Source organism: Cherax quadricarinatus, chromosome 44, assembly GCF_038502225.1.
Source record: "Cherax quadricarinatus isolate ZL_2023a chromosome 44, ASM3850222v1, whole genome shotgun sequence".
Taxonomy (NCBI): Eukaryota; Metazoa; Arthropoda; class Malacostraca; order Decapoda; family Parastacidae; genus Cherax; species Cherax quadricarinatus.
Genome location: NC_091335.1, coordinates 7,032,634 through 7,050,884, shown reverse-complemented (window position 1 = coordinate 7,050,884; position 18,251 = coordinate 7,032,634). Strand labels below are relative to the sequence as shown.

At 41.9% G+C, this 18,251-nt stretch overlaps 1 protein-coding gene across 2 annotated transcripts in view; it reads left to right on the top strand.

The window, feature by feature from the left end:
- LOC128697476 (snake venom 5'-nucleotidase-like) overlaps positions 1–18,251 on the top strand; it is a 108,680-nt gene that overhangs the window by 56,467 nt on the left and 33,962 nt on the right. The gene's annotated exons all lie outside the window — the stretch shown is intronic.

Sequence of the window (18,251 nt, the reverse complement as noted above, 5' to 3'; positions counted from 1 at the left end):
AGAGGCGACTAAAATGCCGGGAGCAAGGGGCTAGTAACCTCTTCTCCTGTATATATTACTAAATGTAAAAGGAGAAACTTTCGTTTTTCCTTTTGGGCCACCCCGCCTCGGTGGGATACGGCCGGTGTGTTGAAAGAAAGATATATATATATATTTATAAATATGCAATAAGATCACTATAAACAGGTGATATCACTATATGCAGAATAACTACTTGATACAAATTGCGAAATTCCAAGTGCTTTCGTGATATCTCCCATTAAGGGACAGCATATGGAGGAGGTGAATGCTTTCAGATATTTGGGAGATGACGTGTCAGCAGATAGGTCTATGAAGGATGAGGTGAATCATAGAATTGATGAGGGAAAAGGGTGAGTGGTGCACTTAGGAATCTGTGGAGACAAAGAACTTTGTCCGTAGAAACAAAGAGGGGAATGTATGAGAGTGTAGTTATACCAACACTCTTGTATGGGTGTGAGGTATGGGTTGTGAATGTTGCAGCGAGGAGAAGGCTGGAGGCAGTGGAGATGTCATGTCTGAGGGCAATGTGTGGTGTGAATATAATGCAGAGAATCCATAGTTTGGAGATTAGGAGGAGGTGCAGGATTACCAAAACTATTATCCAGAGGGCTGAGGAGGGCTTATTGAGATGGTTTGGACATGTAGAGAGGATGAAGCGAAATAGAATGACTTCAAGAGTATACAAAGGGAATTAGAAAAGCAAAAAGAGATTATGAGGTTAAAGTTGCAAGAGAATCGAAGACTAACCCAAAAGGATTCTTTCAGATATACAGAAGTAAGATCAGGGACAAGATAGGCCCACTCAAAAGTTCCTCGGGTCAGCTCACTAACAGTGATAAGGAAATGTGTAGAATTTTTAACACATACTTCCTCTCAGTTTTTACACAGGAGGATACCAGCGATATTCCAGTAATGATAAATTATGCAGAACAGGACGATAATAAACTGTGCACGATTAGGGTCACAAGTGACATGGTCCTTAGGCAAATAGATAAATTAAAACCTAACAAATCCCCAGGCCCTGATGAACTGTATGCAAGGGTTCTAAAGGAATGTAAAGAGGAGCTTAGCACACCTTTGGCTAATCTTTTCAACATATCACTACAAACTGGCATGGTGCCAGATAAGTGGAAAATGACAAATGTGATACCTATTTTCAAAATAGGTGACAGGTCCTTAGCTTCGAACTATAGACCAATAAGCCTAACCTCCATAGTGGGAAAATTTATGGAATCAATAATTGCCGAGGCAGTTCGTAGCCACCTTGAAAAGCATAAATTAATCAACGAATCTCAGCATGGTTTTACAAAGGGGCGTTCCTGCCTTACGAATTTATTAACTTTTTTCACTAAGGTATTTGAGGAGGTAGATCATGGTAATGAATATGATATTGTGTATATGGACTTCAGTAAGGCTTTTGACAGGGTCCCACATCAGAGACTATTGAGGAAAATTAAGGCACATGGAATAGGAGGAGAAATTTTTTCCTGGATAGAGGCATAGTTGACAAATAGGCAGTAGAGAGTTTGCATAAATGGGGAGAAATCAGAGTGGGGAAGCGTCACGAGCGGTGTTCTTCAGGGGTCAGTGTTGGGCCCCCTGCTGTTCACAATCTACATAAACGACATAGATGAGGGCATAAAGAGCGACATCGGCAAGTTTGCCGATGACACCAAAATAGGCCGTCGAATTCATTCTGACGAGGACATTCGAGCACTCCAGGAAGATTTGAATAGACTGATGCAGTGGTCGGAGAAGTGGCAGATGCAGTTTAATATAGACAAATGCAAAGTTCTAAATGTTGGACAGGACAATAACCATGCCACATATAAACTAAATAATGTAGATCTTAATATTACGGATTGCGAAAAAGATTTAGGAGTTCTGGTTAGCAGTAATCTGAAACCAAGACAACAGTGCATAAGTGTTCGCAATAAAGCTAATAGAATCCTTGGCTTCATATCAAGAAGCATAAATAATAGGAGTCCTCAGGTTGTTCTTCAACTCTATACATCCTTGGTTAGGCCTCATTTAGATTATGCTGCACAGTTTTGGTCACCGTATTACAGAATGGATATAAATTCTCTGGAAAATGTACAAAGGAGGATGACAAAGTTGATCCCATGTATCAGAAACCTTCCCTATGAGGATAGACTAAGGGCCCTGAATCTGCACTCTCTAGAAAGACGTAGAATTAGGGGGGATATGATTGAGGTGTATAAATGGAAGACAGGAATAAATAAAGGGGATGTAAATAGTGTGCTGAAAATATCTAGCCTAGACAGGACTCGCAGCAATGGTTTTAAGTTGGAAAAATTCAGATTCAGAAAGGATATGGGGAAGTACTGGTTTGGTAATAGAGTTGTGGATGAGTGGAACAAACTCCCGAGTACAGTTATAGAGGCCAGAACGTTGTGTAGCTTTAAAAATAGGTTGGATAAATACATGAGTGGATGTGGGTGGGTGTGAGTTGGACCTGATAGCTTGTGCTACCAGGACGGTTGCCGTGTTCCTCCCTTAAGTCAATGTGACCTGACCTGACTAGGTTGGGTGCATTGGCTTAAGCCGGTACGAGACTTGGACCTGCCTCGCATGGGCCAGTAGGCCTTCTGCAGTGTACCTTCGTTCTTATGTTCTTATGTAAAGGAGGTTTTGTGTGCGAGGGGCTTGGACTTCCAGCAGGCATGCGTGAGCATGTTTGATAGGAGTGAATGGAGACAAATGGTTTTTAATACTTGACGTGCTGTTGGAGTGTGAGCAAAGTAACATTTATGAAGGGATTCAGGGAAACCGGCAGGCCGGACTTGAGTCCTGGAGATGGGAAGTACAGTGCCTGCACTCTGAAGGACGGGTGTTAATGTTGCAGTTTAAAAACTGTAGTGTAAAGCACCCTTCTGGCAAGACAGTGATGGAGTGAATGATGATGAAAGTTTTTCTTTTTCGGGCCACCCTGCCTTGGTGGGATGCGGCCGATGTGTTAATAAAAAATAAATAAATAATACTAATACTACTACTGCTTCTACTACTACTACTAATAATAATGATAATAATAATAATCTTTATTTCTACAAGTACATGATACAACTTATACAAACCGTAGAGCAATTTACGTTAATTTTGTCCCCCAGGATGCAACCCACACCAGGCGATTAACACCCTGGTACCTAGTTACTGCTAGGTAAGTTGTGACAGCAGGTGCAAGGTGACTAACACCCAGGTACCTACTTACTGCTAGGTGAACAGGGACAGCAGCAAGTGTAAGGTGACTAACGCCCAGGTACCTACTTACCTCTAGGTAGACAGCAGCAGGTGTAAGATGACTAACACCTAAGTACCTAATTACCTCTAGGCAAAGAGGGACATCAGGTGTAAGGAAACATGCCCAGTGTTTCACCCATGCCTGGGATCGAGCCTGGACCTTCCTGTGTGAGCTGAGGATCAGCATGACATATCACCCCTAAATAAAGACAAAAAAAAAAAAAACACGGTTTAAGAAAGAGTATATTGAAGAGGCAATTTATTCAAGAAAATAAGATGGGTATTAAAATAAGGAATAAAGATATAGTGACTTATTTCTAATGAGGAGAAAGGGGGAGTTCAGAAATAAGGGGAGGAAAGAGGAGGGAGTGGGGGGGGCTGTGAAGCAATAGAAATTGACGCAGGAACGTGGGGGTGGGGGGGCGGGGGTCAGTCAGGTGATGACCCAAATCGGTTATCAGCCAGGTGTGAAATTTCACACTGGGCCATTCTGAGCTGGTCCGCTGGGCCCGAAAAACTACTATTGTTGAAGTCACTGAGTGTACATAATGGTGACAGAAAGTGTACCGAAGCACACTATTGCAACGATATTATATATATATATATATATTATATATATATATATATATATATATATATATATATATATATATATATATATATATATATATATATATATACACTGAGTTTACTTTCATTCCAATTTTAGGTGTTATTTTTGACTCATGGTGAGCAGGTGAGGTGTAGACTTAATAACACTTGTATAGTCGATAGATTTTAAACCCAATTAATCAATGTGATTTTCATTATATGGAAAGCAGTGAGTTGTGTATAGAGGATGTGACAGGTTCCAGTATTACTGTTGTGTAGAGTGAACACTACACCCACATTACAGAACAAGGTTCTATTGGAACAATGTTACAGTGGGACTGTGTCGCCCACAGTGGAACTTTCTCACCTTTAATTATCATCCAAGCCTATCTTATTACAACTTAATCATACCTTTAAAAGGCAGATAGAATTCGTAGCTTCCTACCAATGTTATAAATCTAACACACCAGCCAGTCTGGTTGTTCTTGGTAAAGTGTTGACGACCTGGTGCTTGTTCTGATGTTATCATAGTCTCTCACTGTACAGTAACACTGATTTGATAACACACATGTGCCACAGTTGGGTATCTTTATCCCGAAACGTTTCGCCTACACAGTAGGCTTCTTTAGTCACGTACAGCAGAGTCAACAGCAGCAGTAGAGATGTAAAGACGACGTAATCCGTCCCTCAGTCTAGCAACAGGTGCTCAGAACCAGTGATGTTGTATTTATCAACATTATTATTATTATTATTATTATTATTATTATTATTACCGTATCTAAGCGCTAAACTTATAAAAGTCATACTGAAAAAAATATTTATCGACAATGTTTATCTACCTTTCCTTCCATTTATAGTGCTGGAATATTCATATTTTAAGACGGTGAGGCACAAATTTGAGAACACTGTTATCTGGTAGGGTCATATTTTTTTGAAAAAAGGGAGAATGCCTCAATTAGTATTTTTTCCGCCCCAATGTTTTTTTATGTAAAGATATCTCGCCACGTAGCCCACTACTGTTGTGCGTCTTCATCAGTGGTGATGAATGTATGGATCTGGGAAGCTGTAGCGTAGCTTGATGTATGATGCCAGACGGTCCCATGGCTGCTGCCCTGGACGTGACTTACAGTAATTGGCCACAGCAGCACCAGCAGACTCACCACTCCATTGTCTGCTCTAACATTACCACCACAACACAACGTACATCATGATATCTGGCTCTATTACACTGACGTACATGCTACAACACATCTTTTGTTGTTCTCAGATGTGATGTGTACGTGTGACGTCACGCTTCCATGGCGGCGCCAGACGCCATACTGCCGGTCATAAGAACATAAGACAACTCAACATCTGAAGACTAAGACACATGTGCAACATTTGGGTATCTTTATTGATGAAACGTTCCTATGCAGTAGACTTCTTCAGTCAAATACTGAAATAAAGATGATGTAATCAGTCCATCAACCTTGGAGAAAAAGTATTTGAGGTGGTCAGTCCCTCAGCCTGGAGAAGAGTTCAGCTCCATGGAGCTAAAGTAGCCTACTGTGTAGGCGAAACGTTTCGACACTGAATACATTCAATTGTTGCACATGTATCTTACTCATCAATGTTGTTTATGTCTGACAACGGGACTCCAACAGTGTTGTGTGTAGGTCATCAAGGTTATGTCCTGTAAGACTCAGCACTTTGCTGAACACTTGATCTGTGTGACTGTCAGCTGCTTGTGACTATCATCTACTTGTGACCCTCAGATGCTTGTGACACACTCTACAAACACAAACATTCATGGGCATTGATGCCAGGTGACCCTGGCTTGTTGGGGGCCAGGGAAGACGGGGACATTACAGCACTCCAGGAAGATTTGAATAGACTGATGCAGTGGTCGGAGAAGTGGCAGATGCAGTTTAATATTGACAAATGCAAAGTTCTAAATGTTGGACAGGACAATAACCATGCCACATATAAACTAAATAATGTAGATCTTAATATTACGGATTGCGAAAAAGATTTAGGAGTTCTGGTTAGCAGTAATCTGATACCAAGACAACAGTGCATAAGTGTTCGCAGTAAAGCTAATAGATAAACAAGATAAGCTAACAAGATAAACGACTTCTTCTCAAACATAGGATCTAATCTCGCCAGTAAAATCCCACATACCAATGCCCATGCCGGGGACTACCTAGATGGTAATTTCCCTAATTCCTTCTATCTTGCACCAACTGAGCCCACGGAAGTCATTGGGATCATAAAGTCACTTAAAAATAACTCGGGGAATCTGTCTCATGTCCCACCATTACTGTACAAGCGAGCGGCCCATGTCCTTTCGCATGCTATTTCATTACTTTTTAACAAGTCAATAGAGACTAGCACCTTCCCGAAACTACTCAAGATGGCAAGGGTTACACCAATACATAAAGGTGGTGACCCTACAGACTTAAACAACTATAGGCCAATATCTAACTTACCATTGCTATCCAAAATCTTTGAGAAACTCGTGCACAGGAGACTATATTCATTTATAACGGCTCAAAACATACTCAACCCCTGCCAGTTTGGATTCAGGAAAAATAAAAGCACTAATGATGCAATCATAAAAATGCTAGATCTGCTTTACACAGCATTGGAAAATAAGGAATATCCACTAGGAATTTTTATTGACCTAAGAAAAGCTTTTGACACAGTAAACCACCAAATCCTACTCCACAAACTTGACCACTACGGTATAAGAGGCCATGCGCTTGCTTATTTCAAATCTTACATTACTAATAGGTATCAGTACGTCACCATTAAAGACACAGCATCAGCAACACGGCCACTTGATACTGGAGTTCCGCAGGGAAGTGTCCTTGGTCCCCTGCTCTTCCTCATATACATCAATGACCTTCCAAACGTATCCCAACACCTGAACCCCATTCTCTTTGCTGATGACACGACTTATGTCATCTCTCACCCTAATCTTGCCACCCTCAACACCATTGTGAATGAGGAGCTGATTAAAATATCGACTTGGATGACAGCCAATAAACTTACGCTTAACACTGACAAAACCTACTATATTATGTTTGGTAGCAGAGCAGGAGATGCACAAATTAACATTAAGATTGACAACACTCTAATTACCAGAAATAATGGGGGAAAATTCCTAGGCTTATACCTTGACAACAACCTGAATTTCAGCACCCATATCCAGCATATAGCCAAAAAAGTATCCAAAACGGTTGGGATCCTCTCCAAGATACGATACTACGTGCCGCAAAATGCCCTTCTCACACTATACCACTCACTTATTTATCCATACCTCACCTATGCTATTTGTGCTTGGGGATCAACTGCAGCAACACACCTAAAGCCAATAATAACCCAACAAAAAGCTGCAGTAAGAATAATCACTAAATCCCATCCCTGGCAGCACACCCCCCCACTCTTCAAAGATCTAAACTTACTCCCAGTTCAGTACATCCACACTTACTACTGTGCAATCTATATCTACAGGGCCTTAAACTCTAATATCAACCTTGACCTAAAACGCTTTCTTGATAGTTGTGACAGAACCCACAGGCATAACACCAGACACAAACATCTCTACGACATTCCCCGTGTCCGACTAAACCTTTACAAAAATTCAATGTATGTCAAAGGCCCTAAAATCAGGAATACCCTACCTGAGAACTCTAGAACTGCAGACACATTCATCACCTTCAAAACTACCATTAGAAAACATCTTATCTCCCTGATACACCCCGTCAACTAACTACACGAATACCACCTGGTGGTTCACACTTACACTCGCTCACTCATTTGACCATAAACAGAAATATTAATCTCAGTCTTAAAATAATGAATCCTGTGATACTCCAATACTGAAACTATATACTGTGCCAAAACAAAAGCATTCACATTGCTAAACTCATAAACTAGTTTTTAGTCACTTAGCCATAATACCAACTTACCTCATAATTTGTAATATTTTACAATTAAGAATAAAACTAAGTATGCCCGAAATGCCTAGCCATGCTAAGCGTTCTAGTGGTACACTCTGTAATCACAATTTTACTACATGTAAACCAAACAATAACCAAATTTCTGTAAACTCAGCATTGTAATCCTTATAGAGAATAAACTTTGAATTTGAATTTGAATTTGAATTTGGCTTCATATCAAGAAGCATAAATAATAGAAGTCCTCAGGTTGTTCTTCAACTCTATATATCCTTGGTTAGGCCTCATTTAGATTATGCTGCACAGTTTTGGTCACCGTATTACAGAATGGATATAAATGCTCTGGAAAACGTACAGAGGAGGATGACAAAGATGATCCCATGTATCAGAAATCTTCCCTATGAGGATAGACTGAACATTAAAATGGTATAAAATACCGACAGGTTGTTAGGTAAGACACATATGCAACAGTTAGGTATCTTTATTTCGAAACGTTTCGCCTACACAGTAGGCTTCTTCAGTCGAGTACAGAAAAGTTGATAGAAGCAGAAGATACTTGAAGACTTTAAGGGTGATGGACTGATTACATCGTCTTCAAGTATCTTCTGCTTCTATCAACTTTTCTGTACTCGACTGAAGAAGCCTACTGTGTAGGCGAAACGTTTCGAAATAAGGATAGACTTAGGGCCCTGAATCTGCACTCTCTAGAAACGTGTAGAATTAGGGGGGATATGATCGAAGTGTATAAATAGAAGACAGGAATAAATAAAGGGATGTAAAGAGTGTGCTGAAAATATCTAACTTAGACAGGACTCGCAGCAATGGTTTTAAGTTGGAAAAATTCAGATTCAGGAAGGATATAGGAAAGTACTGGTTTGGTAATAGAGTTGTGGATGATTGGAACAAACTCCTGAGTACCGTTATAGAGGCTAAAACGTTGTGTAGCTTTAAAAGTAGGTTAGATAAATACATGAGTGAGTGTGGTTGGGTGTGAGTTGAACCTGACTAGCTTGTGCTACTAGGTCAGTTGCTGTGTTCCTTCCTTAAGTGAATGTGACCTGACCTGACTAGGTTGGGGCATTGGCTTAAGCCGGTAGGAGACTTGGACCTGCCTCGTATGGGCCAATAGGCCTGTTGCAGTGTTCCTTCTTTCTTATAATCTTATGTCAGTTTGCGTGCGGCCAGCAGTAACAGCCTGGTTGATCAGACCCTGATCCACCACGAGGCCTGGTCTCAGACCGAGCCGCGGGGGCGTTGACCCCCCGAAACCCTCTCCAGGTATCTCCAGGTGTCCATGGTAATTCCTTTCGTACTACCTTTGGCCTCTACCCTTCACTCCCCGTTTCTATTTTTGTCCCCCACCAACCACTCTCCCTGCTTTACACTACCACTTCTTCTACCACTACTACTACCACTACTACTACCACTACTACTACCACTACTACTACCACTACTACTACCACTACTACTACCATTACTACTACCACTACTACTACCACTACTACTACCACTACTACTACCATTACTACTACCACTACTACTACCACTACTACTACCACTACTACTACCACTACTACTACCACTACTACTACCACTACTACTACCATTACTACTACCACTACTACTACCACTACTACTACCACTACTACTACCACTACTACTACCACTACTACTACCACTACTACTACCACTACTACTACCACTACTACTACCACTACTACTACCACTACTACTACCACTACTACTACCACTACTACTACCACTACTACTACCACTACTACTACCACTACTACTACCACTACTACTACCACTACTACTACCATTACTACTACCACTACTACTACCACTACTACTACCACTACTACTACCACTACTACTACCACTACTACTACCACTACTACTACCACTACTACTACCACTACTACTACCATTACTACTACCACTACTACTACCACTACTACTACCACTACTACCTGCCTTATCACTACAACTCCTCCCACCTGTCTTGTCCCGTCCCTGCCAGCTGGCTTATATATTCTGGCTCCTCTCTTTTCTGTCAGTGTGACTTTGTAAATTGTCCAAGTCAGACCGAAACGTCGTCGTAAGCTCCTCCTATGTGAGGGTTGTGTATACACATCTCTCGTTGTAATACACGGAGAGATACACATCTCTCGTTGTAATACACGGAGAGATACACATCTCTCGTTGTAATACACGGAGAGATACACATCTCTCGTTGTAATACACGGAGAGATACACATCTCTCGTTGTAATACACAGAGAGATACACATCTCTCGTTGTAATACACAGAGAGATACACATCTCTCGTTGTAATACACGGAGAGATACACATCTCTCGTTGTAATACACGGAGAGATACACATCTCTGGGTGTAAGTACCCTGGTGTACAGAGGTGTGGAAGAGAGCGCGGACTGACCTGGCGCACTGGGATATTCCTGCGCCGCTCCTGCGGCTGTATTTGATCTCTGCGACTGTCTTACCTGTAAGGCCGAGCAACCCCTTGTGTAACCAACCCTGGCAAGCATTTATCTCCACTTAAACCAGCTCTGAGCACTCTTATACAGTATCTCAGAGAATTTACAAGTGGACGATGGGTAGTTTATCTCACCTACCCACCCCGGCTGTCCTAAATTAGTGGAGTGTGCGTTAAACAAGGGTGGTTCTCGCTTCCCCTAGGGAAACCCACACTGGCCAGGGTGTAGGTGAGGTGTACAGGTTACTCCAGACACAGTGGTGCGAGGCTGTAACGTCACACACACACACACACACACACACACACACACACACACACACACACACACACACACACACACACACACACACACACACACACACACACACATATGCTCATGGAACAGGGAGAGTGGACCTAGTAGCTACCAGTGAAAGGCGGGGACAAGAGCTATGAATCGACCCCTTCAACCACAATTAGGCGAGTACATGTCCTACGAGGAGAGGTTAAGAGAAATTAACCTGACGACACTGGAGGACACTTAGGTGAGTACACACACTTTGGGGCCCTGAAGCTTAAACTGTTATGGGGGCCCCTTGCAACCCCGTCCTCATACAGTAGACCCAAAATTTGAAGCAATGTAGACGAAAGTGGCTCCTGGGGCCCCTCCTGGATTAGGGGCCCCTCAAGCTTAAGCTTCATTAGTGTCATAGTAGATCCGTTCCTGTCCACAGCTCTTGTACAGTCAAAATCATTGTTCAGATTCACACATTAAGTGTCCGGGGCCCAAGACTGTTCAACAGCCTTCCACCATGCATAAGGGGAATTACCAATAGACCCCCTGGTTGTCTTCAAGAGGGAGCTGGACAGATACCTAAAGTCAGTGCCGGATCAGCCAGGCTATGGTTCCTACGTTGGACTACGTGCGTCCAGCAGTACCAGCCTGGCTGATCAGGCCCTGATCTACCGGGAGTCCTGGTCATGGACTGGGCCGCGGGGATGTTGATCTCTGGAATGCCCTCCAGGTAGACTCCAGGTAGGTAGGTACTCATCGCTAAATCAATTATAGACTTACTGATTAAGATTTATCTTATCTTATTCTCGCCTTGGGTGTATATTATCATGTTTCCTTGTGTGTTGAGCTTGTTACACTCGTCCTAGGTGTATGATGCAGGTGCAGACGTCATAGACAACACCACTGATGTTACACAGTGGGTGGTCAGTGGTCAGTCGTCACGTGAGGTCACAGACCCTGAGCTGCTTTGGGGATTAGCGTGGACGGTTACAAAGCATGGCTTGCTTCTGCAGTGTTTTAAAAATTGAGGTTGGAGAGTTGAAGGAGGAGGTCTTGCTTCTCCAGGAGGAGATTAAGAGGCTGAAGGTCCACCTCAATGGGTCTGGGAGAGATTGTGAGGTGGCTGGAGTTGTGGGGAATGAGGCTTCTAGCAGTGAGGTGCAGTCTGTCTCTCGCTGTGAGGAGGCTGTAGGTGGGGAGGTAGCAATGGCTACCAGCAGTGAGGTGCAACCCAGCACCTGCTACAAGTGGCGAGTGGTAACCAGTAATGGGAGGAGAATCAGAATAAGGAAAGTTAAGAGTGAAGATCTGAAGGTAGGAAATCGCTTCTCTGTTCTTCAGGATGAATGTACTTCAGTGGCCAGTGAAGGTAAGGGTACTACTGCCCCTGCTAACAGAGGTAAGCGCATTCTTGTGGTTGGTGACTCTCAGGTAAGATATATTGACCGTGCTTTTTGTAATAGGAATAAGAAGATGAGAGATAGAGTGTGCTTCCCTGGAGCTGGTGTTGGGGACATAGTTAACAGGCTGGATAATATCATGTCAGGTAATGGGAACAAGCCCATTATCTGTCTCAGTGCTGGTGGAAATGATATTGGGAAGGGTAGGAGAGAAGAGCTGCTAGATAAGTACAGGTCAGCTATAGATTTCATTAAGTCTAAGGGAGGGGTCCCAATCATATGTAGCATCTTGCCTAGAAGGGGAGTAGGAAATGAATGGTTGTCTAGGGCAATTGGTGTAAATTGCTGGCTAGACAGATACTGCAAGGAACTTGCAATCCCATTCATTGACAACTGGAACAACTTTTATGGCAAACATGATATGTATGCAAGGGATGGGGTACATCTCTCTGGGGCTGGGGTGGTAGCACTTGCAAACTCAATTGAGAAGGCCATTGGTGAAATGCCTATGATTTTAAACTGATAGAAGATAAAGGTATGGGTGTGTGTGGGAAACAAGCAGGTTGCAACACTAGGGTTGGAAACAGTAAATGTATAAAAGGCATACAGCATGAAGTTATAAATAAAGACAATAGATCAGGTCAGCAAACAAAGGGGGACAGCAGAGGGCAGCAAGGGACTAGCTCCCTTAAGGTTTACTATACTAATAGCAGGAGTGTAAGAAATAAGATAGATGAGCTAAGATTAATTGCAAGCGCAGGAAACATAGATATTATTGCTATAACAGAGACCTGGCTCAATCTGAAAGATAGAGAGATGCCCTCTGAATGTCACATACAAGGCTATAAATTATTCCACACTGACAGGGTCAACAGGAAGGGTGGTGGAGTAGCGATGTATGCCAGAGACAATTTAAATTGTTGTGTTAGACAAGATATAAAATTACAATTTAAATTGTTGTGTTAGACAAGATATAAAATTACAATTTAAATTGTTGTGTTAGACAAGATATAAAATTAGAAGCGTCAGCCACTGAATCTGTTTGGTTACAGCTTCTCGAGGGCCGAGAAAAACTAATTTTGGGTGTGATTTACAGGGCCCCAAATCTTGATAGGGAGTGCAGTAAACTTCTATGGGACGAAATTCGTAAGGCATCTACATACGAAAATGTTGTGCTAATGGGAGATTTCAACTATAGACAGATTGACTGGAGCAATTTGACAGGAAATCTAGAGTCAGGTGACTTTCTTGATACGATCCAGGATTGTTTTTTAAAACAGTTTGTGACAGAGCCAACTAGGGGAAATAACCTCCTTGACTTGGTTCTTGCCAGCAGGGAAACACTAATTAATAATCTTGAGGTTAATGATGAGCTTGGGGAAAGTGATCACAAATCACTCAGTTTTAATATATCATGGAATTCCCCTAATAATGGCAATCAAGTCTCCGTCCCTGACTTTCGCTTGGCTGATTTCATAGGACTGAAAAATTACTTAGGTGGGCTGAACTGGAATGACCTGACTAAGGGTCAGGTAGGTGGTGATGATTGCCGATATGACGCTTTCCAGGGCATAGTTCTAGCTGCTCAGTCAAATTATGTTCCAAATAGGGAATCAGATCAAACAAAAATGATCCTAAATGGATGAACAATAGATTAAAATATCTGAGTGGTCAAAAGAGAGGCATATGTAGGCAAATCAAAAGAGGAGAGGGGCAATTAAGAAACCGATATATTCAGTTAAAGAGAGAAATAAAAAAGGGAATTAGAAAAGCAAAAAGAGATTATGAGGTTAAAGTTGCAAGAGAATCGAAGACTAATCCAAAAGGATTCTTTCAGGTATACAGAAGTAAGATCAGGGACAAGATAGGCCCACTCAAAAGTTCCTCAGGTCAGCTCACTAACAGTGATAAGGAAATGTGTAGAATTTTTAACACATACTTCCTCTCAGATTTTACACAGGAGGATACCAGCGATATTCCAGAAATGACAAATTATGTAGAACAGGACGATAATAAACTGCACGATTAGGCTCACAAGTGACATGGTCCTTAGGCAAATAGATAAATTAAAACCTAACAAATCCCCAGGCCCTGATGAACTCAGTGGTGACCTGTACTTAACTCAGTGGTGACCTGTACTTAACTCAGTGGTGACCTGTACTTAACTCTGTGAAGAAGTGTCTTGTGTGCTCCCGTGGACTGAACCAAGATGCCCTCCATCGAGCAACTTTACCAGCAGCTTAAGGAAGAACTGAGGGTAGCGAAGATGGAGATACGGCGATTGACCGAGGAGAACAAGAGGATTCGTAGTAGTCCTCCTGTTTCGAGCCCTCAGGTCTAGAAGGGATCCTGGTCAGTGGCTGGACAGCAGGGGACGAAGTTGACGATCAAGAAGACGAATGGAAAGCCAGAAATGATGAAGAAGAAAGAGACTGCTGTGGAAACTCTTGTGGAAACCTCCAACGCATTCTCGGTGCTACCCGACGAATATGAGTCGACTACTGGGATCGTCACGACGAACGACAACAAGGAAGGTAAGAATATTGTTGTTGTTGGGGATAGCCAGGTTAGATACATGGATAGGGCATTCTGCTTGAAGGACAGGAGTAGGAGACAGAGGGTTTGCTTTCCTGGGGCTGGGATGGAGGACATTGTTAGCCGGCTTGACAACATCATGAACGGTAATGGGATCAATCCTATTATTTGCCTCAGTGCTGGAGGCAATGATGTAGGCAAGTGTAGAAGTGAGGATTTAGTTAGAAAGTTCAGGACAGCTATAGACATAATTAGGAAGAAGGGGGGGCGCCCTGTTATATGTGGCATTTTGCCAAGAAGAGGTGTTGGTAATGAATGGTTGTCCAGAGCAATTGGTATTAATTGTTGGCTGAATAAACACTGTAAGGATAATGCAGTACCATTCATTGACAACTGGGACAACTTCTATGGCCGAAATGACATGTATGCCAGGGATGGGGTTCACTTATCCAGGGCAGGTGTGGGTTTTCTTGCTAACTCAGTTGAAGGGGTTGTTAGGACTTTAAATTAGGATTAGTTAGAGGTATGGGTTTAGAAATGATAAATAATGAGTATGGATATATTGACTTATGCTCTGATATTAAGAATCTTAATAGTAACTGTCATGGAGTAACTCTGAGTAATGATAATTTCAGAAATTGTGTAAAAACAAAGATGAATAAGAATAATGTGCAGAAGAAAAAACATATGATGGTATTTTATGCTAACAGTCGAAGTGCAAGAAATAAAATTAATGAACTATGTTTGGTAGCATGTGCTGGGAACTTTGATATCATTGCATTAACTGAAACGTGGTATGATTTAAAGAGTCGGGATATGACTGCTAAGTGTAATATTCAGGGATTTAAGTTGTTCAATGTGGATAGATGTAATGGGAAGGGGGGAGGAGTTGCATTATATGTTCGAGAAAATATTAATTGTTGCATAAAAACAGGTATAAAAATAGATGGAGCAGTAACAGAATCTGTTTGGGTAGAGTTTGTAGAGGGTCAAGAAAAACTAATTCTAGGTGTAATATACCGACCTCCAGGCTTGGATCACGATAGAGGGAGACTTCTTTGGGACGAAATTGTTAGGGCTTCTGGACACAGTAACATAGTCATAGTAGGGGACTTTAACTTTAGCCAAATTGACTGGAATTCTTTGACAGGTAATCTAGAGTCCAGTGACTTCATGGAAACAGTTCAGGACTGTTTTATGAAGCAGAGCGTAACAGAGCCTACCAGGGGTAATAATTTGCTAGACCTAGTCTTGTCAAATAAGAACATAAGAACATAAGAACGAAGGAACACTGCAGCAGGCCTACTGGCCTATGCGAGGCAGGTCCAAGTCTCCTACCGGCTTAAGCCAATGCACCCAACCTAGTCAGGTCAGGTCACCTTGACTTAAGGGAGGAACACGGCAACCGTCCTGGTAGCACAAGCTAATCAGGTCCAAGTCACACCCACCCACATCCACTCATGTATTTATCCAACCTATTTTTAAAGCTACACAACGTTCTGGCCTCTATAACTGTACTTGGGAGTTTGTTCCAATCATCCACAACTCTATTACCAAACCAGTACTTTCCTATATCCTTCCTGAATCTGAATTTTTCCAACTTAAAACCATTGCTGCGAGTCCTGTCTAGGCTAGATATTTTCAGCACACTATTTACATCCCCTTTATTTATTCCTGTCTTCCATTTATACACCTCAATTATATCCCCCCTAATTCTACGTCTTTATAGAGAGTGCAGAATCAGGGCCCTTAGTCTATCCTCATAGGGAAGGTTTCTGATACATGGGATCAACTTTGTCATCCTCCTTTGTACATTTTCCAGAGCATTTATATCCATTCTGTAATACGGTGACCAAAACTGTGCAGCATAATCTAAATGAGGCCTAACCAAGGATGTATAGAGTTGAAGAACAACCTGAGGACTCCTATTATTTATGCTTCTTGATATGAAGCCAAGGATTCTATTAGCTTTATTGCGAACACTTATGCACTGTTGTCTTGGTTTCAGATTACTGCTAACCAGAACTCCTAAATCTTTTTTGCAATCCGTAATATTAAGATCTACATTATTTAGTTTATATGTGGCATGGTTATTGTCCTGTCCAACATTTAGAACTTTGCATTTGTCTATATTAAACTGCATCTGCCACTTCTCCGACCACTGCATCAGTCTATTCAAATCTTCCTGGAGTGCTCTAATGTCCTCGTCAGAATGAATTCGACGGCCTATTTTGGTGTCATCGGCAAACTTGCTGATGTCACTCTTTATGCCCTCATCTATGTCGTTTATGTAGATTGTGAACAGCAGGGGGCCCAACACTGACCCCTGAGGAACATCGCTCGTGACGCTTCCCCACTCTGATTTCTCCCCATTTATGCAAACTCTCTACTGCCTATTTGTCAACTATGCCTCTATCCAGGAAAAAATTTCTCCTCCTATTCCATGTGCCTTAATTTTCCTCAATAGTCTCTGATGTGGGACCCTGTCAAAAGCCTTACTGAAGTCCATATACACAATATCATATTCATTACCATGATCTACCTCCTCAAATACCTTAGTGAAAAAAGTTAATAAATTCGTAAGGCAGGAACGCCCTTTTGTAAAACCATGCTGAGATTCGTTGATTAATTTATGCTTTTCAAATAAGGAAACACTCGTGAATAATCTGGAGATCACTGAAGAGCTTGGCGCAAGTGATCACAAATCCATCACTTTTAGCATCAACTGGGAATGCAAGAATAATGATAATACAGTAAAAATCCCTGATTTTCGTTCTGCCGAATATAATGGACTTAGGGAACACCTGTCTAATCTTGATTGGGGTTATCTAGCTAATGATTTTATTGGCGATGATCATACTTATGATTATGAAGGGATCTGCTTTTGTGATTGTTTTCTTAATAATGTACACCGTGCCCAGAGTATATACATTCCCCAGAGAGATATTAGGTCTAATAATAACGATCCCAAATGGGTTAACAGGAGGCTAAAGCATCTATTAGGGGAGAAAAGGGGAATTTATAGGCGCATCAGAAGAGGAGAGGTTAACCTTGTTAGGTAAGACACATATGCAACAGTTAGGTATCTTTATTTCGAAACGTTTCGCCTACACAGTAGGCTTCTTCAGTCGAGTACAGAAAAGTTGATAGAAGCAGAAGAGACTTGAAGACGATGTAATCAGTCCATCACCCTTAAAGTTTTGAGGTTGTCAGTCCCTCAGTCTAGAAAAGAGCATTGTTTCATAGTCTGAAACAATATGGAGCTGAAGTGACAGGATGGAGCCTTATATAGCGCCAGGAGGTGAGACGTAGGTCACTAGTAGAACGCAGATGTTGGGAGGTCAGGTCCCTCTCAAATCCAGCCGTTCTCACTAGTAGAGGTTGTCGAAGTTGAATGCATGTCTGTACCAAGATACCCTTGTGTTGCAGTGTCTGACAGATTGAACATTAATGTTCAATCTGTCAGACACTGCAACACAAGGGTATCTTGGTACAGACCTGAAATCTACTTCGACAACTTCTACTAGTGAGAATGGCTGGATTTGAGAGGGACCTGACCTCCCAAAGTGACCTACGTCTCACCTCCTGGCGCTATATAAAGCTCCATTCTGTCCATTCAACTTCATATTGTTTCATACTATGGAACAATGCTCTTCTCCAGACTGAGGGACTGACCACCTCAAAACTTTAAGGGTGATGGACTGATTACATCGTCTTCAAGTCTCTTCTGCTTCT